The sequence below is a fragment of the Anomaloglossus baeobatrachus genome, chromosome 1, assembly GCF_048569485.1.
Source record: "Anomaloglossus baeobatrachus isolate aAnoBae1 chromosome 1, aAnoBae1.hap1, whole genome shotgun sequence".
NCBI lineage: Eukaryota > Metazoa > Chordata > Amphibia > Anura > Aromobatidae > Anomaloglossus > Anomaloglossus baeobatrachus.
Genome location: NC_134353.1, coordinates 594,332,748 through 594,355,889, shown reverse-complemented (window position 1 = coordinate 594,355,889; position 23,142 = coordinate 594,332,748). Strand labels below are relative to the sequence as shown.

The following is a 23,142-nucleotide window of genomic DNA, read 5'->3' as shown; positions in this document are numbered from 1 at the left end:
TCGCAGAAAAACCGCCACCGGCTTTTGTAACGCCGGTGGCGGTTTTTTTTTGCATAGACTTACATTAGTGCCGTATTGTGCCGCAGGGGCTTGCGTTCGGTCCGGTTTTGGCCGCATGCGGCAGATTTAGCCGATGCGGCGGCCGGATCGAACGTCCCCTGCAACGTTTTTTGCTCCGGCAAAAAACACCGCATCGCGCCGCATCCGGCCGCTGCGGCGCATTTTTCAATGCATACCTATGGAGGCCGGATGCGGCGCGATGCGGAAAAAACCGCATCCGGTCGGCGTATACGGTTTTTTCCACTGCGCATGCTCAGTAGCATGCCGCAACCGGAAAAAACCGGGCGGGCCGCATGTAAAAACTTATGCAACGGATGCGGTGTTTTCGCCGCATCCGTTGCATAGTTTTCACAGCCGGATTGAGCCGCAGGGCTCAAACCGGATGTGTGAAAGTAGCCTCAATGGATCTGTTTTTTTCGCCGCATCCGTTGCATAGGTTATTGAGCCGCACCGCAAAAAACAAATGTGTGAAAGCAGCCTTAATTGACCGTCAGCGGGAATATTTAGTTTAGGTTTGCATGGTGACCTGTGTGGCATTTTGATGCTTCATCTAGGTGTTGCATTGCCACAAGCAAATGAAAAAATAGAATGCCACAAATAAACAGTGTATGAAATAAATCTTGTATCATCTCTAATCCAGACGTGGCCATGAATATTGGAAGAGCTCCACATCTAATAAGAAGATGCTGATAATATTAGTATATCGGAGTTGGTGATTGCCTGATATAACCTCAGCCTCATCCATTGTCCCCTGTACACGTCAGGGCATGTACTGACTGTGGCAGCTACCTTCCCTTTTCCTATTCACAGGGCCATATTATTTCCATTCTGTAGTGAATCTCCACCCATCAGTTGTATAACAGCACATGATCTGTGACTACAGCGGCCATGTGAGCTCGTCCTGCCCACTCCACTGAGCAGTGAGCTGAGCACTCTCCATGACCGTGCACAAGGTAAAGGCAGCATGCCCCATTCTCTATAGTAGCTATATGCAGACCTTTCACTTGCATCCAGAGGTGAACGTTAAACGTCCTATATAATATGCATCTGTCTCGTAATCTAAAAACAATCAGAACTGAGAGTCCTCAGTGGTTGATAAAGCTTACGAGACTGCTCAGGTCCAGCCTTCTACACAAGACATAGGAATAGTGCAGGAAGAAGGCACGTGACACGAGGCAGAACTATGTAGCTGGCTCCTCTGTAGATAGTACAGCAGCACACCATGCAGATAGTACAGCAGCTTTATATCCTCCCCACATGAATTCAGTGGGGAAAGCCTATAACCCCATGTTGTAGACTGACCCAGATCAATCTGTTTTATAACTGATATACAGACTGATTCAAACAAATGGTCCAAAGTTATTGGCACCGTGCTCATAACAGTGAGCACATAACATAAACATATTAAAAAACACAATATCCATCCAAGTTTTATATATATATATATATATATATATACATTACAAATGTTGTAAGTGAGTGTCATTGTTGTCACTTTGTTCACCAATGTTGCGTTGGGCTCCATGATTGCCAGATCTAAAACCCCACAACTTCTTTCTGTGAGGCTACATCAGACCCGCAACACACATCCGTTTTTTTTGTACGTGTGCGGTACGTATTTGCACGTACCGGAGACACGTACACACGGAGACCCATGTTATTCAATGGTAGATGGCACACACACGTAAAATCACATGGAACGTGTGTCCATGTGGTAAGTACGTGTGTGCGCTTTTCTACACGGACGACATGTCCGTTTTTGGCCGGCAGCACGCAGGCACGGACCCGCTTTAGTCTATGGGTCCGTGCCTGCACGGACCGCACACGGAGTATGTCCGTGTTTAGCACGTATCGTCCGTGTCCATTTTTCATCACAAAATCTGCAACACTTGTTTCCAATCTATCAGGTCAATTGATGGCAAACAAAAACACCAGGATCTCATGATGAATGATTAAAATCGTTAATTGGGTAAGAATGCGGGCCTTTAAAAACGGACAGCACACGTACGTATTTTATGTCAATACGGACATTCCACACGCACACACAGCTCGCATATGCCATCACACGGATGCCATATGTACCGGAGAAATGCCACTAAAAAAACGTAACACGGACCCGAAAAACAGACCGTAAGACACGTACTTTTTTTTGCGGAAGTGTGTTTTAGGCCTCAAGGACTCTGTGTACCCGCCACAAAGCCAAAATCTGAACAACCTAAGGCTATGTGCGCACATGTGCCGCCCCAGCAGCAAATCGAACCGCTCGGATCCATGGGCAATGTCCGTTCGTGGCTCGAGGGTCTCTGTACCCGGGGGCTTAGGGGCCACACTCTAAAGTAAAAGGGGATATTTACAGGGGGATTATAGTTCATGACGCCACCCGTTGGGAGCACCAGGGGTGATGGAATGGGGCAGCAAGGTGTCATTACTCTCCACGGGTAGGAGTATGCCTCGGGGCTCTGGAAGATGATACTGGGTGCCCTGACAGGGAGATCACTCAGGTAGTCACTCAGCCAGTAAGGCTGTTTTCACACATCCGGTTTTTGCAGTGCGGCTAAATCCGGCTCTAAAACCTATGCAACGGATGCGGCGAAAAAAACGCATCCTTTGCATAAGTTTTTACATGCGGCCCGTCCAGTTTTTGCCAGTTGCGGCATGCTACTGAGCATGCGCAGTGCAAAAAACCGCATGCGGCGGCCGGATGGGTTTTTTTGCCGCATCGCGCCGCATCCGGCGTCCATAGGCATGCATTGGAAAAAGCGCCGCATCTGCCGGATGCGGCGCGATGCGGTTTTTTTCGCCGGACCAAAAAACGTGCCAGGCAACGTTCCATCCGACCGCCGCATGGGCTAAATATGCCGCATCCGGCAAAAACCATGCGGCACAATCCGGCACTAATGAAAGTCTATGCGGAAAAAATGCAACCGGCGGCAAAAAAAAACGGTTGCGTTTTTTTCTGCAAAGAGCCGGATTGTGCCGCTCAGCTAAAACCGGATGTGTGAACGCAGCCTTAGCAGACGCTGACAACCGGGTAAACCAAGTCTGGGTGCCGCTGCCTCTCAAGGGGAGCTCGTCCGGGTCCCGTCCCCTGCAGTGCTGCCTGATCCGTGACCTGCCTCCTGGCACAAAGTTTAGATTCACTGTAGTGGCCCGGTAGTCTGGAACTTCCCAGGCCCTGCTCCCCACTGTGGCTAAGTGTGGGAGTCTGCTCTCAGGGCTCACGCTTGGGATTTCAGTGGGCTGCTTATATGGAAGGCCCTATCCCCCTCACTGCACCAGTGCCCCGATTCTTGAGCAAGTGGGAACAGTCCATAAAGGCTCCGCTCTCCGCAGGTTAATTGCCGGCTGGCCTGAAGCTTCTGAGTCGCCCACCACAGCGCTGCAGCGGTCACCTGCGGGACACTGTGGGGACTTCTCTGTAGGGACCCTTCTGGCCACAGATATGTCAGGTTAACTTCAATAGGAATCGTGACGCCACTCTCGGTTTTGCGGTCAGGGTGATAGGGGACCGCCACTGCAGTTTAGCGAGCGTCTGGGGCTGATGGTAATTGCAGTTAGATGGTGTGGTCTCCCGAGAGTGAGGCTGGCCCCAGGGGCTCGGGTGTATGTGCGTAGTACCACAGGTCGCAGAAGAACTCACACACAGTCCAGAGATGTCTTTCAGGGTTTTTACTCACTTTTTGCTGGTAGAGTGAAGTAACCCGGGCGATGCCATAATGAACCAGGTGGAACCAGGTATCCTTCAGGCTGATTTAGGGATGACTGCTGACTCGCCTTCCTAGCACCTTTGTTTCGGACCACCCCTGACTTAAAGTACCGTGGGATGCATCCAGGGAAGTTGCTGCTGCCTTTTCACATCTTTCTGACCCGTTTGCTGACAGCGTGGACCAAGAATAAGATGGCTCCAGGCTCGATCCTCCTTAAGGGCCCCCTCGTTGCTGTTGATGCTCGGGTTCTTTGTTGGTTGGCGTGGAATCTCTAGTCCCACCGCCTACAGGATTTAGCAGACCACTAAATGGATGTCTGGCTCTAGGGACATGTACCCTGTGTGTGCATTCATTACCAGGAGTCCTCTTACTCAACTTCTTACTGCTCTCTTTCTTCGGGTGTCTTTCAGTCTGACTTGGTGGTAATGTTCTCCCCCGCCAGCAGCCACTACAGGTGCAGGGTCTGGCAGTGTTCTGCTCTTCAGCCCTACACTTCAGACTCGGCTGCTCCACACCTTCTCCTATTACTGCCACTGCACAACTCCTCTTCCCAGCTTCACTACAGCACCACACTAACTGAGATGTGGAGGCTCCGCCCCCTCCTGGGTCTGCTCAGGGGTCGCCTCTAATGTGTATGTGTGTTCTGGTCAAAGGGTGCCTGTGTGTTCACACCCTATTTAGCCTTTGGGATTACCTGTTTGTACTGACCCAGCATGGGTGCAGTACTCAGTGGTGCCTTACCACGTCAGGGGCGCCACACTTCTCCCCGACCTAGGTTTCGTGTGCCTTCGGTCCCGGACCGGTGATAGAACCAGGCTGCCAACCACCCACTTTAACAGGTCCAGGCACCTTGCCTCAATCCCCTGCAACCGGGGGTCCGACTCCTCTAGGTCCAGACCACCGCCTGCAACCTAGACAGCTACTCTTGGGAGCCACCGCTCCCTGCTTCTTCCACTTCACTCCACTTTGCTCTACTCCACTCTTCTTCACTGACACTCTACCGACCTTCCCTTCCTGACCCTTAGGTGTGCGACCCTATTCCGCTTAAGCCGCCCACTGGGGGGTGTAGTGCAGGGTGTTCCCAGGATTTGATTTGCTGTTGGAGGCAGCACTGTAAGATGGGGAACCGGAACCATGAGGGATTTGAATATTGCACTAAAGGGAAAGAGCGTGCAGTACCCTGTGACGACCTGATAGTCCAGGGGCGTCACACACGTAGCGTAATTTCATGCGTTTACACTGCATATTGCACTACAACGTAAACGCATGTGTCCTGCTTCCCCAGCACCATGAATTTCTAGTAAACAGTAAATAAAAAAAACACTACACAGAAATTTATTTTTTTTAATTAAAAATAAAACAAAAAAACATTTAGAGACTCTATCTTTATTATAAAAATTCCTTAGTCCGAAGTAGTCCACTGGTAGAGCATTGTCAGCTCTGCATCTATACAGAGTGAGAAGCAGAGAGAGCCATGTCAGCTCTGCTTCATCACTCTGCACAGGCAAGTGTCTATACAGAGTGAGAAGCAGAGAGAGCCATCTTAGCTCTGTTTCATCACTCTGTACAGACAGCGTCTTTACAGAGTGAAAAAAGCAGGCTAACACTGAGGCTGGAGTTCCACTTGCGTATGACTCGTACAGTCTCGCATCGGCATCACCCAGCACGGACTGACACTCTCCGGACACGAGCACCTCAGCTGCATGTAAATACATGCAGCTGATCGCTCCTGTCAGTGCTGGGTGATGCTGATGCGACACTCGCACAGTGACAGTCTAAGGTCAGTTAACAGGAACTTCAATGACATCACAGCCATGTAACCAGTCTGTAAGCCAATGTCTGTACAACATTCACTCCAGACTGGTCACATGGCTATGACATCATGGAAGGTCATTTAGTCAGTGGTGCTTATCGGGGGGCACAGCAATGATCGGATGCGGAAGCAAAAGCAGCCGGGTGACAGAGTCTTCAGGACGCTTCGCGGGACCTGTAAGTATAATCATAATGGTTTTTAATAATGTGCTTTTTTTTTTTTTTTTTTTTACAGCCCCTGGACCCGAACTCTAACACGAGCTTCCCAGGAAAGCTCGTGTTTGGGATCGTATGCACAAACACTATGTAACTTTACAGTTCGGGTTCGCCCATTACTACTCAGGTCGGTACCAGTTCGTATATACCAACAATGTATAGGTTTACTTTTATCTAAAGGGTTAAAAAAGTTCAGAAGTTTGTCCCAAAAAAGTGGCACACTTTGCGCCATTTTCTGCGACCGAAGCATTCTCATTTTTCAGGATATGGGGCTCAGTGACGGCTTATTTTTTGCGCCTCAAGCTGACATTTTTTAATGGTACCATTTTTGCGCAGTTCCTACATGCTGATCGCCTGTTATTACAGTTTGCGGCGACCAAAAAAAAAAATCGTAATTTTTGCGTTTAGAATTTTAGTGCCGTCACACTGTATGCCGATCAGATTAATTGATTTGATATTTTGATAGATCGTGCATCTCTGAAATACAGCTCCAAATTTGCAAATAACCTCCACCATGCTTCACTGTTGCGTTTACACACTCATTATGACACTCTTCAATCCTTTAGTGACAATCTACCTTCTGTTACAGCCAGATATTCAACATTTAGAATAATTAGTCCAGTTCATTTGCTGCTACTTTTGTACCCAAGTGTCTATGTTTTCATGTATAGTTGAGCCACTTGGCTTTCTTTTTAAATCGATATTATGTGTTTGGTTGCAATTCTTCTATTAAGACCATTTCTCCAAACAGTAGATTGGTGTAGCTGGGTCCTACTTGTTGCTGTCTGTCCTCAGCTGATGGCACTGCTGGACATCTTCCATTTTCAAAGAAGACTAATTGTGATCGGTCTTTCATCTACTACACTAAATTTCCTTGGCCAACCACTGTATCTACGATCTTCAAAGTTGCGCATCTCTTAGTGGTTCTTCAAAAGAGCTTGAGCAGCACGTTTTGACACCCCAGTCTTCTTTGAAATCTCTACCTAGGAGAGATCTTGCTGATGCAATATAATTACCCTGTGTTTTGTTGCTTTTCTCTGTCTTGCAATAGTGTATGACCTGTTACATGAAATGTCTCCCACAACCTTAATTTGGTAGAAAGGTTTGGCTGTTCCTTTCTGTTTTAAGCTTCTTACACAGCTATTTTGGCTTCAGTTAATGACAATGTTTCAACCTACATGTCACAAATTCCCTACTCAGAGTCCTAGAGTTGAATTGAGTGACAGCTCACCCATCCTATTGAATTAGGGGTGTTCTGGGCTGTCTCTTTTGTTAATCACAGTTCAGCCGGGGTGTATTGAACTGCCAATATTGTGAGTGACAGCCCAGCTGCCCAGGTTAGCCAAGTCTGCTGGGTTTCTTCCGATTGTCACCTGTTAAGAAAAAACTCTGTGAAGTGTGTAATGCGGGCGTCACACAAGACGAGCTATCGCGCGAGGCTTCGTCGGGGGTCACGGTTTTCGTGACGCACATCCGGCATCGCTTGCGATGTCGTTTTCGTGTGACACCTCCGAGCGACACAGAATCGCTCACAAATCGTGAGTTGTGTACTCGTTGCTTATTTTTTTTAAATTTTCTATTTTTAATGGCGCCGGTTGTTCATCGTACCCGAGGCAGCACACATCGCTCCATGTGACACCCCGGGAACGATGAACACAGCTTACCTGCGTCCCGCGGCTCCTGCCGGCAATGCTGAAGGAAGGAGGTGGACGGGATGTTTACGTCCCGCTCATCTCCGCCCCTCCGCTTCTATTGGCTGGCCGCTGTGTGACGTCGCTGTGATGCCGAACGTCCCACCCCCTTCAGGAAGTGGATGTTCACCGTCCACAGAGAAGTCGCTCAGCAGGTAAGTACGTGTGACGGGGGTTTAACGACTTTGTGCGCCACGGGCAACTAATTGCCCGTGACGCACAAACGACAGGGGCGGGTACGATCGCTCGTGCAATCGCACGATAGATCGTACCGTGTGAAGCCCGCATTAGTCTTATCTGCTGTTCTGATACTTTGCTGACCTGACCTAGGAATTGCCTTTTGACTACTCTCTTGGATTGCCCCTTTTGTCTTTAACGCACTCTGACCTATTATTTTACCTCAGTCTTGGCTTTTGACTATCAATTTTGTCTTATCCCTTGTCTTTTACGTATTCTTCTGACTTTACCTCGGACTCCTTGACTTCCCGCCTCACGGCTTGTCCGTGAGAGGTGACGCAGCATCACACTATGTGTAAAAGTGATGATCGTCTTCACCTTTTTAGCATAATTGGTTACTCATGCACCTAAATTATAATCCTACAAAAAAAAATTAAACTTGATGTTTTGAATGCAAAGCCTAGCCATCGTAAATATTGATGTGATTAGATTTCTCTTTTGTTCACTCACTTTCTATTTCATTAATTGATAACAAAATAAGCTATTAACGCTTCCATTTTTCAAAGTATTCTTACCTTGCATATTCACCCCTCAAAATGTTTGCACAGTAGTGTGTGTGTGTGTGTGTGTGTGTGTGTGTGTGTGTGTATATATATATATAATATATATATTAGTACAGACCAGAAGTTTGGACACACCTTCTCATTCAAAGAGTTTTCTTTATTTTCATGACTCTGAAAATTGTAGATTCACATTGAAGGCATCAAAACTATGAATTAACACATGTGGAATGAAATACTTAACAAAAAAGTGTGAAACAACTGAAAATATGTCTTGTATTCTAGGTTCTTCAAAGTAGCCACCTTTTGCTTTGCTTACTGCTTTGTACGCTCTTGGCATTCTGTTGATGAGCTTCAAGAGGTAGTCACCGGAAATGGTTTTCCCTTCACAGATGTGCCCTGTCAGGTTTAATAAGTGGGATTTCTTGCCTTATAAATGGGGTTGGGACCATCAGTTGTGTTGTGCAGAAGTCTGTTGGATACACAGCTGATAGTGCTACTGAATAGACTGTTAGAATTTGTATTATGGCAAGAAAAAAGCAGCTAAGTAAAGAAAAACGAGTGGCCATCATTACTTTAAGAAATGAAGGTCAGTCAGTCCGAAAAATTGGGAAAACTTTGAAAGTATCCTCACGTGCAGTGGCAAAAACCATCAAACGCTACAAACAAACTGGCTCACATAAGGACCACCACAGGAAAGGAAGACCAAGAGTCACCTCTGCTGCAGAGGATAAGTTTATCCGAGTCACCAGCTTCAGAAATTGCAGGTTAACAGAAACTCAGATTAAAGACCAAGTCAATGCCACACAGAGTTCTAGCAGCAGACACATCTCTAGAACAACTGTTAAGAGGAGACTTTGTGCAGTAGGCCTTCATGGTAAAATAGCTGCTAGGAAACCACTGCTAAGAACAGGCAACAAGCAGAAGAGACTAGTTTGGGCTAAAGAACACAAAGAATGGACATTAGACCAGTGGAAATCTGTGCTTTGGTCTGATGAGTCCAAATTTGAGATGTTTGGATCCAACCATCGTGTCTTTGTGTGATGCAGAAAAGGTGAACGAATGGACTCTACATACCTGGTTCCCACCGTGAAGCATGGAGGAGGAGGTGTGATGGTGTAGGGGTGCTTTGCTGGTGACACTGTTGGGAATTTATTCAAAATTGAAGGCATACTGAACCAGCATGGCTACCACAGCATCTTGCAGCGGCATGCTATTCCATCCGGTTTGCATTTTGGTGGACCATCATTTATTTTTCAACAGGACAATGACCCCAAACACATCTCCAGGCTGTGTAAGGGTTATTTGACTAAGAAGGAGAGTGATGGGGTGCTACGCTAGATGACCTGGCCTCCACAGTCACCAGACCTGAACCCAATAGAGATGGTTTGGGGGGAGCTGGACCGCAGAGTGAAGGCAAAAGAGCCAACATGTGGTAAGCATCTCTGGGAACTCCTTCGAGACTGTTGGAAGATCATTTCCGGTGACTACCTCTTGAAGCTCATCAAGAGAATGCCAAGAGTGTGCAAAGCAGTAATCAAAGCAAAAGGTGGCTACTTTGAAGAACCTAGAATATAAGACATATTGTCAGTTGTTTCACACTTTTTTGTTAAGTATTTCATTCCACATGTGTTAGTTCACAGTTTTGATGCCTTCAATGTGAATCTACAATTTTCAGTCATGAAAATAAAGAAAACTCTTTAAATGAGGTGTCTCCAAACTTTTGGTCTGTACTGTATGTATGTATATATGTATATATATATATATATATATATATATATATATATATGTATGTGTATCTATCTATCTATCTATCTATCTATCTATCTATCTATATATATATATATATATATATATACACAGTAGAATATGTGATGTTGTTGGTACATTAGATTCATGAAAGTCGGTGTTTGAGTTTTGGTTCGGTTGTAAAATGTCATTGTATAAAAGATCATAGACTACTTTGGTAAAATAGTAATCATGAGCAACACACCCTCTTCTTTACACTGTAACTTTCTAGCCTAAAGAAACATTGAGATAGATTTTGTAATGTAATTGAACTTAGAATTTATTGTACAGTAAAAGTTTTCAATTTGTAATCCCCTCTGGACACATTAGATTAACCCTGATATTGATGGATTTAGCCAACAGATTAATGTGTATGGTGGCACCAGACAGATGATTGTTGGGGGGGTGAATCTGTCAGCAGGTTATTGCTATGTAATCTGAAGACAGCAGGAGATAGAGGCTGACACACATAGTTCACCAATGTGTAATTTATTACCCTTGTTTACGTATAGTGAAGGCTTTATCACCTGTAATTATCATTACTCGGACTACACTAGTCTGACCATACCCACTGATTAGCACCTCACTGTCTATAGACTTCGTACATAGAGAGACTGATGGGCAGCTTTCTGAGCTGTGCTGCATTGCTAAAACTAATAACTTTGCTTGTACACCCAGTAAACTAAGGGGTGCTTCACACACAGCGAGATCGCTGCTGAGTCACGGTTTTGTGATGCAACAGTGACCTCATTAGCGATCTCGCTGTGTGTGACACTGAGCAGCGATCTGGCCCCTGCTGTAAGATCGCTGCTCGTTACACACAGCCCTGGTTTGTTTTTTTATTGTTGCTCTCCCGCTGTGATGCACAGATCGCTGTGTGTGACAGCGAGAGAGCGACGAAATGAAGCGAGCAGAGAGCAGGAGCCGGCATCTGGCAGCTGCGGTAAGCTGTAACCAGGGTAAACATCGGGTAACCAAGGTGGTTACCCGATATTTACCTTCGTTACCAGCCTCCGCCGCTCTCACGCTGCCAGTGCCGGCTCCTGCTCTCTGCACATGTAGCTGCAGTACACATCGGGTTAATTAACCCGATGTGTACTGTAGCTAGGAGAGCAAGGAGCCAGCGCTAAGCAGTGTGCGCGGCTCCCTGCTCTCTGCACATGTAGCTGCAGGACACATCGGGTTAATTAACCCGATGTGTACTGTAGCTAGGAGAGCAAGGAGCCAGCGCTAAGCAGTGTGCGCGGCTCCCTGCTCTCTGCACATGTAGCTGCAGGACACATCGGGTTAATTAACCCGATGTGTACTGTAGCTAGGAGAGCAGGGAGCCAGCGCTAAGCAGTGTGCGCGGCTCCCTGCTCTCTGCACATGTAGCTGCAGTACACATCGGGTAATTAACCCGATGTGTACTGTAGCTAGGAGAGCAGGGAGCCAGCGCTAAGTAGTGTGCGCGGCTCCCTGCTCTCTGCACATGTAGCGACGTTATGATCGCTGCTGCGTCGCTGTGTTTGACAGCTAAGCAGCGATCATAACAGTGACTTACAAGGTCGCTGTTACGTCACAGAAAATGGTGACGTAACAGCGACGTCATTGTCGCTGTCGCTATGTGTGAACCCAGCCTAAGGCCTCTGCCACATTCACGTGAAAATCACGCACGTGCCGAGAGACACGTATTTCCCCTGCGTGTTGCGTGCAGGTAAGTACATGTCTCTGGTACGTGCGGGACACGTGTGTTCTACGTGTGCTATCCACGATAGCACACGTAGCACCGGTAATTAACATACTCACCTGGTCCTTCCTGCTGTCCGCGCTGCTGTCCGTGGTGCTGATCCTCGGTCTCCAGCCCTCCAGTCTCCCCGCTGCTGCTGCTGCCAGGCAGTGAAGTGAATATTCTATGAGATTAATGAGCGGCGGTCGGCAGCAGCGGCAGAGTCAGGAGGGCTGGAGAAGGTGAGTAAAGGTTTGGTTTTTTTTTCACTGACACGTGTGTTTCCTCCGGCGCGTGTGACACGGGACCGCATCCACACTACACCCGTGTGGTACGGGTGCGGGCCGTGTGACACCCGTGCTGCGGGAGAACTTTGCGGGAGAGCTTTGAAAAACGCACACACGTACAAACGCACACGGACACACTTTCCGTGTGGTTTTACGTGTGTGTGCCTGCTACAATAGGGTAGCATTGCTTAACGTGTCTCCGTGCCGCCGGTACGTGTAAAAAATGACAAACACGTGCCGGCGGCACGGATGTGTGTCGCAGGCCTAAGTGATACATCTTTGAATTCAGGTCTCCGCAGACATCATGGTGCTCTCAGGTGAGGTAGCAAAGATCTGCTGACAGATTCCCTTTAAGGATCTGGCATTTCCAATTTCAGATTGCAGAGCGTTTTGTTGTTCCTAAGATATGCTGTTGCCAGAGATGGGCTAGCAGCTGCTTTCTCTCATATAGAGAACACAGTAGTGCTCGGTAATGAGAGACAGCTGAGATAGCTGCCAGCTGTCTAAGTTGTTTTGAGGGGCTTTATATCTATGCGTTGTGTGCTACAAGGGGTATTTTTATCCCAATATGTATTAAGTGTAATAATAATAATTTTAGCAAATATTTCCAATTAGAAATGTAGTATAGTTCTCCGAAAAGGGCCATGTCTATTACCTCATGTGCAGGGCATTGCAGCATAGATATCTATGGTTATCACCATGAGGAACTAAATCAATAATGAGTCTACATAACCATGGATATCTAAGCTGCAATGCCCTGCACATGAGGCAAGATACATGGCTATAACAGGAGAACTATACTACATTTCTAATTGGAGATATTTGCTATTATTATTATTATTATTATTATTATTATTAATAATACATCTACTACATATTGATATAGGATCTTGAAGATGGGAATAACCCTTTAAAACAGTGTTTGCATCTCAATTAATAAGGGGGTCATGCCATACAATGTATTGAAAAATTGGGAAAGCAAACCTTGTGTAAAAATGTGGATCTAGTTTAAAAAAACAGATCATGCACTGCTTATCTGAGTGTTCTGCTTACAGGGCGAGCACGGTATTAGTCAGTCCACTGGTACGTTCACTTGCCTGGAGGAGCAAACTAGACCAGCCTCTGAGCCTTCACTACTGCCACGATAGGTGGTAGCAGGGACACATGCTGATAAGCAGCCAGCAGAGGGTAGCCCCAGGGGATCTTCTGTACCTCAGCAGCTGGCGCCACGAATACAGTACAATCTCTGATTGAAACGACAGCAGCAGGCAGAGTCGTGGATCCGTCCGTTATGGATGCAGCAGCAGCGACCGACGTGGATACTTGCAGCAGCGGGTATCGTGGATTAGGATAGCTTTGAACACAGATACGAGTAAGCAGCAGAATGTAGCACAAAACAGCAACAGCGACAGCAGCACTTAAAGACTTGAGAACTAGCAATGTAACTGACTTGTTGCACAGGCTTCTCCCTTAAGGGAAAGGTGCTTTAAATACCTGAAACCTCTCAGCTGTCCTGAGAGGCACTTCTGGGTTAGGGCGTGCTAGCCCTTTAAGAAAAGGAGTGTGGCCACGCGTGCACCCTATGTAGCGCCCCTGAACCACTCAGGGCACTACCTGGTACTGCATCCTCACCAGGATGCAGGGCCTACCTCCAGGGACCTGGAACACCAGTGACATCTGCACACATCAAAATCCCAGTTTCCACTCCACACCAGGGGTAATGGGCTAGTCAGACATAAAAGGGATGGCCACCTAGAGGGCAGAGCCAGTCCACAGGACTGGACAGCCAGGTGGAAGGGGACAAACAGTCGAGCAGTCAAAAGTAGAGAGTCAAGCAGTGAGATGTGCCTAGAGCTGGGTCGTGTAACGGTGACCCAAGGGCACAGGAGAGTGGTCGCCAAGGTGGGTACACCCGAGTACCGCTGGAACCAGAGCACCGAAGGGGCACAGGGCCCTAGGTCAGGCGTCAGCTTCATGCGGCCTGGCAAATACCTGCACAGTGAGGGGACCTTCACGGATCTCCCTGACCCACAGATCCAGGGGCATCAGCAGTATAGCGTGGATCAGGTATTGGGACCACAGACCGGCCCTACAGGGTCCACACTGCACTCCGTACAGATGAGGAGACTGCCAAAAGACAGTCGGGGCCCCCAAACCTGCTCCAAGCTACGGGGACCCAACCACACTGAGGGTGCCGGGGACAGAGCAACCGAGTCATCAAACTGGCACTGGAAGTACAGGGACCTGAACCAGCCGTCCAACGGTCCAACTGTGAGTAAAGACTGCAGAAATTGCAAACCACGGTGTAGCCTCCATTATTCGGCGAAAGTTTCCATCATACATCTCCAGGGCACAGCCCTACCTGTGGAGGGCCTACCACCACAGCTGCCATTACCACCTGCCCTAGGGATAACCAACTCAGCAGCAGCGGTTCCACCATCTTAACCGCAACCCGCAGGTGGCATCACATCAATGACTTTAATCTCCCCTGTAATTACTCCCTATTAAAAATCACCCAGGGCACGGAACCGGGCAACAGCCAGCAAACACCCGTGACAGAGCATCCCCGTAAATATACAACCTGGGACCGAGTACCCCATACCCTTGGGCGGCACACCTATGCGCATTTCCAAGAGGTCTGTGAGGTGTGTGTAGGCCCCAAGAGACAGCAGCATGAGCCGAGGATAAGGTGGACACCGCAGGAAGGCCAGGCGGGTGAGAGAACAGACGTCCCCAGCAGGGGAGGAGGTAAGACACCATGGGGATGCCAGTGTGGACGTTACACTGAGGAAGTTGTGCATAGCAGGCACAACAATAGAGAGGGCGTCTGAGTCCACTATAGATGGCTGCAGCTCTGACCACTGGTTCATAATCTAAAAAACCTGCGGGATGTTCCAGGTGCTGCCACTGGATGAAGGATATCCAATGTCAGGTAGATTAAGAATTTTCTTGTATTTTGTGTTTCAGAGTTGATCCAACTCTTTCCTTAGATACATTAAAACAGAAGTCACGTTTGACCTTTAAAAAGTTGAAGTGGTGATGTTACAAATAGCATTGCACATGAAAAACAGCAATTTTTATCAATATAATGTCTTGCAAAGATGTAATGTGTAAGTCCTATCACAGAGTAGAGCATTCACAGGCGCTGCGCTCCTATCCCTGAGATAACTAAGCGGCTACATAGGCCTTTCTCCATCTGTGTAATTAATGCTGAGCAGGAGACACTGAGCTGAGCTTGCTAGCAGCCTAAAGGCCCAGTCACACTAAACAACATCGCTAGCAACATCGCTGCTAACGAACAACTTTTGTGATGTAGCAGCGATGTTGCTAGCGATGTCGCTGTGAGTGACATCCAGCAACAACCTGGCCCCTGCTGTGAGGTCGTTGGTTGTTGCTGAATGTCCTGGGCCATTTTTTAGTTGTTGCTCTCCCACTGTGAAGCGCACGTCGCTGTGTGTGACAGCGAGAGAGCAACAACTGAATGTGTAGTGAGCAGGGAGCCGGCTTCTGCGGACGCTGGTAACCAATGTAAATATCGGGTAACCAAGAAGCCCTTTCCTTGGTTACCCGATATTTACCTTCGTTACCAGCATCCGCCGCTCTCAGCTCTCAGTGCCGGCTCCTGCTCTGTGCACATCGGGTAATTAACCCCATGTGTACTGTAGCTAGGAGAGCAGGGAGCCAGCACTAAGCGGTGTGCACTGGTAACCAAGGTAAATATCGGGTTGGTTACCCGATATTTACCTTAGTTACCAAGCACAGCATCGCTTCCACGCGGCGCTGCTGGCTGGGGTCTGGTCACTGGTTGCTGGTGAGCTCACCAGCAACTCGTGTAGCCACGCTCCAGCGATCCCTGCCAGGTCAGGTTGCTGGTGGGATCGCTGGAGCGTCGCTTAGTGTGACATCTCACCAGCGACCTCCTAGCAACTTACCAGCGATCCCGATCAGGTTGGATGGTTGTTGGGATCGCTTTTAAGTTGTTTAGTGTGACTGGGCCTTAAGGGAGAGCTTGTGTCCACATGCGGGTTACCAGAATGGATCTTTGGTGCCCCGGCTAAAGAGAAATAAAACTGTCACATGAAGATTACAAGCTGATTTACACTTAAGAGAAGAGTCTCGTCCTCCCAGACAAAAGCTGATCTCCAGCATTTCCATTCTTTCTCTGTGTAACATATACGATACCTATATGATGTTGATATAAAGTCTGTAATTGGCATCCTTTATAGAGTGGATACTAGAATAACTTTTACTAAAGTGTACAGCCGGCTAAATTGTGTATAAGGAGTTTAGACATAAATGACAGATGTTACACATGTAAGACGCCAGGCACATAGCGGATCCCACAATAAATGGACTTGTGCTCTGTATGATGTTTGGTACAAAACAACCAAAGTAAAGTGTATTAGGACCTTGATATGTCACTGTTGGGGACAGTATATAATACCCTTTATTTATGGTACATTATTTATTATTATTTATTATTATAGCGCCATTTATTCCATGGCGCTTTACAAGTGAAAGAGGGTATACGTACAACAATCATTAACACTACAAAACAGACTGGTATAGGAGGAGAGTCCGCGAGGGCTCAGTCTACAGGGAATGGGTGAGGGTACAATAGGTGAGGACAGAGCTGGTTGCGCAGTGGTGTACTGGACTGAGGGTTATTGTAGGTTGTAGGCTTGTTGGAAGAGGTGGGTCTTGAGGTTCCTCTACCACTGTGGAATAAATCATTACCCCTCCTCTATCCTAGAGCACCAAGAAATGTGCATAGCAGTAGACCACCAACACTACCCCCTCCACATCTTTATATCACCAGAATAGTTTTAAGGCTATGTGCGCACTGGGAAATGGAATTTTCTTGAGAAAATTCCGCATGCTCTCAAAGATTACCGCACCCACTGTAAAAAACCGCGGCAAACCGCACCCGAAAACCGCATGCGGTTTGCTGCGGTTTGACCGCGGTATTGCCGCGGTTTTGCCGCGTGCGGGTTGGGATGTGCTTTATTGCATTCAATGCAATAAAGCACATTGAAAAAAAAAAAAAAAAAGTCATTTAATTCTGAGATAGTAGATAGACAGAAGAATAGATAGAGGGATAGATAGAGGACAGATCGCTGCATTTCTGTGACAGTCGCGGCTGGATGTAAGCAGCGCAGGACCTGTGGATTACGTCGGACCTGTGGATTACGCCGGAGCTTTGGTGCGGGAGGGGTTAATAAAATGGTGAACGAGGCTTGTTTGTTTTATTTAAAATAAAGGATTTTTCTGTGTGTTTTAGTCACTTTACTTACGGGTTGATCATGTCAGCTGTCACATAGACGCTGCCATGATCAAGCCTGGAGTTAATGGCGGTGGTCCCCCACCATCATTAACCCCTTGTATTACCCTGCTGCCACTGCTACACGGCGGCAGGAAGAGCCGAGGACACGCCGGTGCTGCCGCATAATGCATGCAACAGTCCCGGGGCAGCTGCGGCTGATATTCTCGGCTGCGGGAGGGGGAGTGAGGCGGGGGACATAAACCCTGCCCCTCTCCCTCCCCAGCCTGAGAATACCGGGCCACCGCTGTGTGCTTACCTCGGCTGGACGGTAAAAATACGGCGGAGCCCACGTTCTTTGTTTTCTATATTTCCGTTTTCTTTCTATGTGTGGTCTATGTGTCTGTGTCTGTGTTCTATGTGTGTTCTGTGTCTGTGATGTCTGTGTGTGTGTGATCTGTGTGTGTGTTTACTCTCTGCTCTGCTTCCTCTTCCTGTAATGACATTACTTCCCTGCAAAACCGCAGACAAGCGATGCACATTACCGGAGGTAAACCGCGAAATTCCGCAGGGAATAACGCAGGAAAACGCAGTGAACCGCACAGAATTTGCTGCCTGCGTTATTCCCTGCGGGATTTCACGATTAACATTGGAGTCAATGGAGTGAAATCCCGCAGCGAGGTGCGGAAAAGAAGTGACATGCAATTGTTTTTGCTGCGGGAATCCCGCAGCAAAACATGCAGCTGTCAAATTCCACCCAGTGCACACAGGATTTTTTTTTCTCCATAGGATTTGCTGGTGATTCACTGCAGAGATGTTATGAACATTTTTTGCAGCGAAACATGCAGCAAATCCGCGGCAAAATCCGGTAAGTGCGCACATAGCCTAATAGTAATATTTTTCTTCCATTTTTTTTGTTGTCCAAACCTTGGTGCATCTAATAATCAGATGCATCTGCTGAGAAATATGGTAGTTAATTTAATAGCAATTAATATGAAACGTGTAAAAAAATACTGCTATACTGATACTCATCGCCACCAAATTGTGACCCTTTATTGTAGTCATATTATTGCTGTTTTTCATGTGCGATGCTATTTGTAACATAACCACAGGAACCTTTTTAGGCTATATCCGCACTCTGCAGTTTAATTGTAAACAACAAAACTGCACCTTCTGGCATAATGTGACGACGCTGCTTTTTTTTTTTTGCATTTTTTTCTTGCAGAGTTTAATCAATACTGCAAGGAAAAATGCATCCCAGCAAAGTCTGAGAATCCTGAAGTGCTGTGCATATGTTGCAGATTTTTTTCTGTGCAGATTTGCCCCAATCAAAAATTGTGCTCTCTCTCTTCTCCCTCTTTGCGGTCTCTTCTCCCCCATGCTGTCTCTTCTTCCTCATGATCTCTCTTCTCCCCCTGTGTGGTCTCTCTTGCCCATGATCTCTCTTCTCCCACTGTGCTCGCGCTCTCCCATGTGATCTCTCTCTTCTCCTCCGTGCAGTCTCTTCTCCCCGTAATCTCTCTTCTCCCCCTGTGCTCTCTCTTCCCCAGTGCTTTCTCTTCTCCCCCTGTGTGGTCTCTCATCCTATGCTCTCTCTTCTCCCCCTGTGCTCTCTGTATTTCCCCAGTGCTTTCTCTTCCCCCCCTTGTGCGGTCTCTTACCCCGTGCTCTCTCTTCTCCCCCTGTGCTCTCTCTCTCCCCAGTGCTTTCTCTTCTCCCACTGTTCGGTCTTTCACAAAGTGCTCTCTCTTCTCCCCCTGCGCTGTGATGAGCGCAGCGTCCTTACTGCTGAGTGGTGTCCCAGTGATGCAGGAGATCAGTGCTGACTGCGGGTGTCAAGTGAGGTCCCTGGTCTCTGCTCCTGGCAGTATTCAAAAGCCAGGAGCTCAGGACGCTGCGCTCATCATATAGTGCAGAGAGACAGCGCACGGTGGAGGGAGGAGACAATTAACCGGGCCCCATACATTATAAAGAGCTTGGCAAATAGCGCTGACAGTGTCTGACAGCAAGTCGCCCCCCCCCTGTTTGTCTAGGGTTGCGGAACATACAGCGCAAGGGAGAAGAAAGTGCACATATAGCAGCACACAGGGGGAAGGGGAGCATATAGAATGTGGGGGGAGGATAAGAGGGGGCGCGGGCTGTGTCGCACTGTACCTGGTCGGCAGCAAGGAGTCAAAATGACGTCGGCTGTGATGCCAGTCAACAAGGCAGGACATTATCTCCCGCCCCTGTCGATGTGACATCACAGAAAGTAGCAAAATCCCGGCAGGAGTGGTCACATGACCGCTGTGAGCCTGGGGAGAGGTTTGCGATAAATTCTACTTTACATTATCCAAATTGTATATAAATTAAGAGATATCGGTGATGGCTGGCTTCCTGTCTGGGCCTATTAGCGATCAATCTTGGCTTGATGATGTAAAAGAGGCCTTCTCAGAAACATCTGCTGATGAGTCTGCGACTAAAGTGACCTCACTTAAAACTAAATTTGAACAATTGTATCAATTATACAAAGCCAATATTAAATCCTGGTGGGAGGTACAGTCGTTGGACAATTATATACAGCAAAAAGTGGTACCTAGGGGACTTAGAATCCAACTAGTCCCGGCAGAAAGGTGTAAGTCCTCGGAGCTCCTCAAAAAGTGGGAGGAGGAGTCTATTGCATCCTCACTCCGCTTTATGACCCTGTTAAGGGATGAGGAGAAATTGACACTTGAACGAACATCCTTGAAATTACAAGAACAAATCAACGAGACACTCAAATTTAAAACTGAGAGTGATTTCAAGACTAGGGAACTATCTTTAAAGACATCAGTGGACAAATATCGTACCACATTAAAAGATAGAAAGCATAAGAGGTTTGCCAGGGATCTGGCAGACTTCAGAGATAGACAGGCTTACACTTTTCTAACCAAGACCACTTCTGTAGTAGAGGTATCGTCAACTGACGGCGAAACATCTGATACAGATTCCAGGCCGTACCACCCCGGGGAACATAGATATCAACAAAGGAGACGATGGAGAGGTCAGGGAAATTGGAGACGAGGAGGAGGTTATGGTTACCAGAACACAAGATTCCAGAACGATGGGAATGCAGGAAGATTACGTGCACCATCTATATCTTCACCTGCGTCCTCTGGTTCTGTACCTTCCTCCTCTTTTTTAGAACAAGGCAGAACCAATCATTACAATCTCCGAAGTGGGGTGGATGCAAGACCCAAGTAAATACTCTCGCCACTAATCGAGAATTTGAGCTGCAAATAGTCAATTTATCAAAGCACACTCTCTCAACTAATGAAGAAAAAGTACTCAGAGCAGGGTTATCCTTTATACCCACCACACGATTTGACTCATTTTGTTGGATAAAAGATGTCCATTTATTTATAAGAAAACTAAAATGGAGAAAATACTTTGCGGTGGAGAATAAGAAGAGGAGCCAACAACTGGGGGTACCCCTGGAGATGTTGGAAGATATTGACATTCTCATTGAACTTGAAAATGAGGGCACATGTAATATAGGTGAAGGTCCTTTTTCCACCCTAAAAATGAAAAGTAAAAAAGCACCTCCCCTGGGTGACTATGCCAATTTAGATCTGTTCTGTAATATCGTCACAGACGAGATAAAAATGATTCATCCCAAAAGGCATGCGACGATATCTAATGTCACCAGAGATGAGAGGGAGGCTATACGTGATCTAGAAAATAACACAGATATAGTGATCAAACCCTCAGATAAAGGGGGAAACATAGTAATCCTTGACCGAGATACCTATGTGGGCATGTGTACCCAACTATTAAAAGATCATAAGTCGTATGAACGACTTCCAGGAGACCCTACCCCCCAGTATCATTTGCAGCTCAAAGAAATATTAGATACTGCAAGACAGAAGAAACTCATCTCAGATAATGAGTATGATTTCCTGTTACCGCGCCACCCTAAATTAGCGACATTTTATGCCATTCCCAAGATACATAAAGGAACCAACCCTATTAAAGGGAGACCCATTGTATCTGGAATTGACTCTCTAACTCAGAACAGTAGCACATATGTAGATCAGATATTGAGATCCTTTGTCACCAGTCTGCCGTCAAATATACGTGACACTCTGGATTTACTGGCCAAAATAGAAGGCATCACCCTGGGAAAAGATATGATACTTACCTCAATTGATGTTGAGTCCCTGTATACGAGTATTCCTCATGACAAGGGGTTGGAAGCAGTGGATTATTTTCTCAGTATGCGTGGCAACCAAATGGTGGCACATAACAGATTTATTGGGGAACTGTTGCAATTTATCCTTACCAAAAATGCTTTTTTGTTTAATTCTAGATTCTACCACCAGCTCAGGGGCACAGCGATGGGGAGCCCATGTGCCCCCACTTACGCTAACCTGCTCCTGGGCTGGTGGGAGAACACCGTCGTCTTTAAAGATGACGGGGATAGCCACTGCTCCCGAATTTTTTTCTGGGGCAGATATATCGATGATATACTGGTTATCTGGGACGGCAGTGTTCAATCCTTTAGAGAATTTGTGGAAGATCTTAATAGGAATCAAATAGGTCTCAAGTTCACCTTTGAGGTGGGAGGTGACAAACTAGCATTTTTGGACATTTTTATTAAAAAGGATACAGATGGCACTCTGCAGACTACACTGTACAGGAAACCTAGTGCCACCAATAGCCTCCTTCACTGGGACAGTCATCATCCCGAAAATCTAAAGAAAGGCATTCCCAAGGGCCAATTCCTACGTATTCGTAGGAATTGTTCAGACAACCAGGAATTTGGACGACAGGCTGGACAATTGACTAAACGATTTCTCGATAGGGGATACCCCAGAAATGTTGTTCATAAGGCTTTTAACTTTGCAGCAACTAGGGATAGACATGAATTGTTAAATAATAAAACATCAAAGGAAACAAAAGGGATAACTAGACTAGTAGGTACTTTTGACGATCAAAACAACCAAGTAATGAAAATCCTCAGAAAATATTGGGGCATTTTAAAACAGGACCCAGACCTGAAGGATAATATTCTTCCCTATCCATCGGTTACCTTTCGCAAAGGCCGAAACCTGAGGGATTACGTGGTCAAAAGCCATTACGTGTCACCAGAGACGCCTGGTAGCGCATGGCTTAGGTCCCGTAGTAATGGCACCTTTCGCTGTGGGGCCTGCAAGTTCTGCAAGTTTATTTGCCCATCCAACACATTTCAAAGTGCGAAAACTGGAAGAACATATTCTAACAGAAATTTTGCCAATTGTCGGACCCAAGGTGTTATCTATCTCTTTACCTGTGGATGTCCAAAAAATTATATTGGCAAAACCAAGAGACAATTCCGAGTACGCATTGGTGAACATGCTGGTGATGTTCGTAATCAAAGAGACACACCAATAGCACGGCATATTAATCAGCATCATGCAGGGAAATTGGAAGGTGCCTTTTTTAAATCCATAGAAACGGTACCAGAACCTGAAAGGAAAGGCGACTGGGATATTCTTTTGTTGCAAAGAGAGGCAAGATGGATTTATTGGATGGACTCTGTACATCCTGATGGCCTTAATGAAACAATAAGCTTTACGCCCTTCATCCAGCAGTAATTTGTTATCCAGCCATCACCTCTAGGAATACTGTGTCTGTAGTAGACCTTCCTGATAAAAATTTGACCCACAATAACTTATGAGGGGTCATTAGTTGCGGTAATGAACATACTGGCAACAGGTACATCATATCAATTTATTACATACATAGGTCCGCTATGTGCCATCTTGAAACAATAACAAAGCATTTCTATACTATAGTATTCACCCGTTATTGGGTGGCAATAACTGTGTCCAATGTTCTTCTAATCCGTTTTATACATGGGGCCATTTCTGTTTGCA

At 46.7% G+C, this 23,142-nt stretch overlaps 1 protein-coding gene across 3 annotated transcripts in view; it reads left to right on the top strand.

Annotated features, from left to right (window-relative positions):
• Nucleotides 1–950: 950 nt before the first annotated feature.
• Nucleotides 951–23,142, top strand: part of NMRK1 (nicotinamide riboside kinase 1) — a 59,331-nt gene continuing 37,139 nt past the window's right edge. For 2 of the 3 annotated variants that reach the window (XM_075340235.1, XM_075340214.1), the window contains exons 1-2: nucleotides 951–1,013; nucleotides 5,815–5,922. The gene's annotated coding sequence lies outside the window, so the exon portion shown is untranslated. The remainder of the gene's footprint in view (nucleotides 1,014–5,814; nucleotides 5,923–23,142) is intronic. The other variant, XM_075340225.1, reaches the window with a different exon arrangement.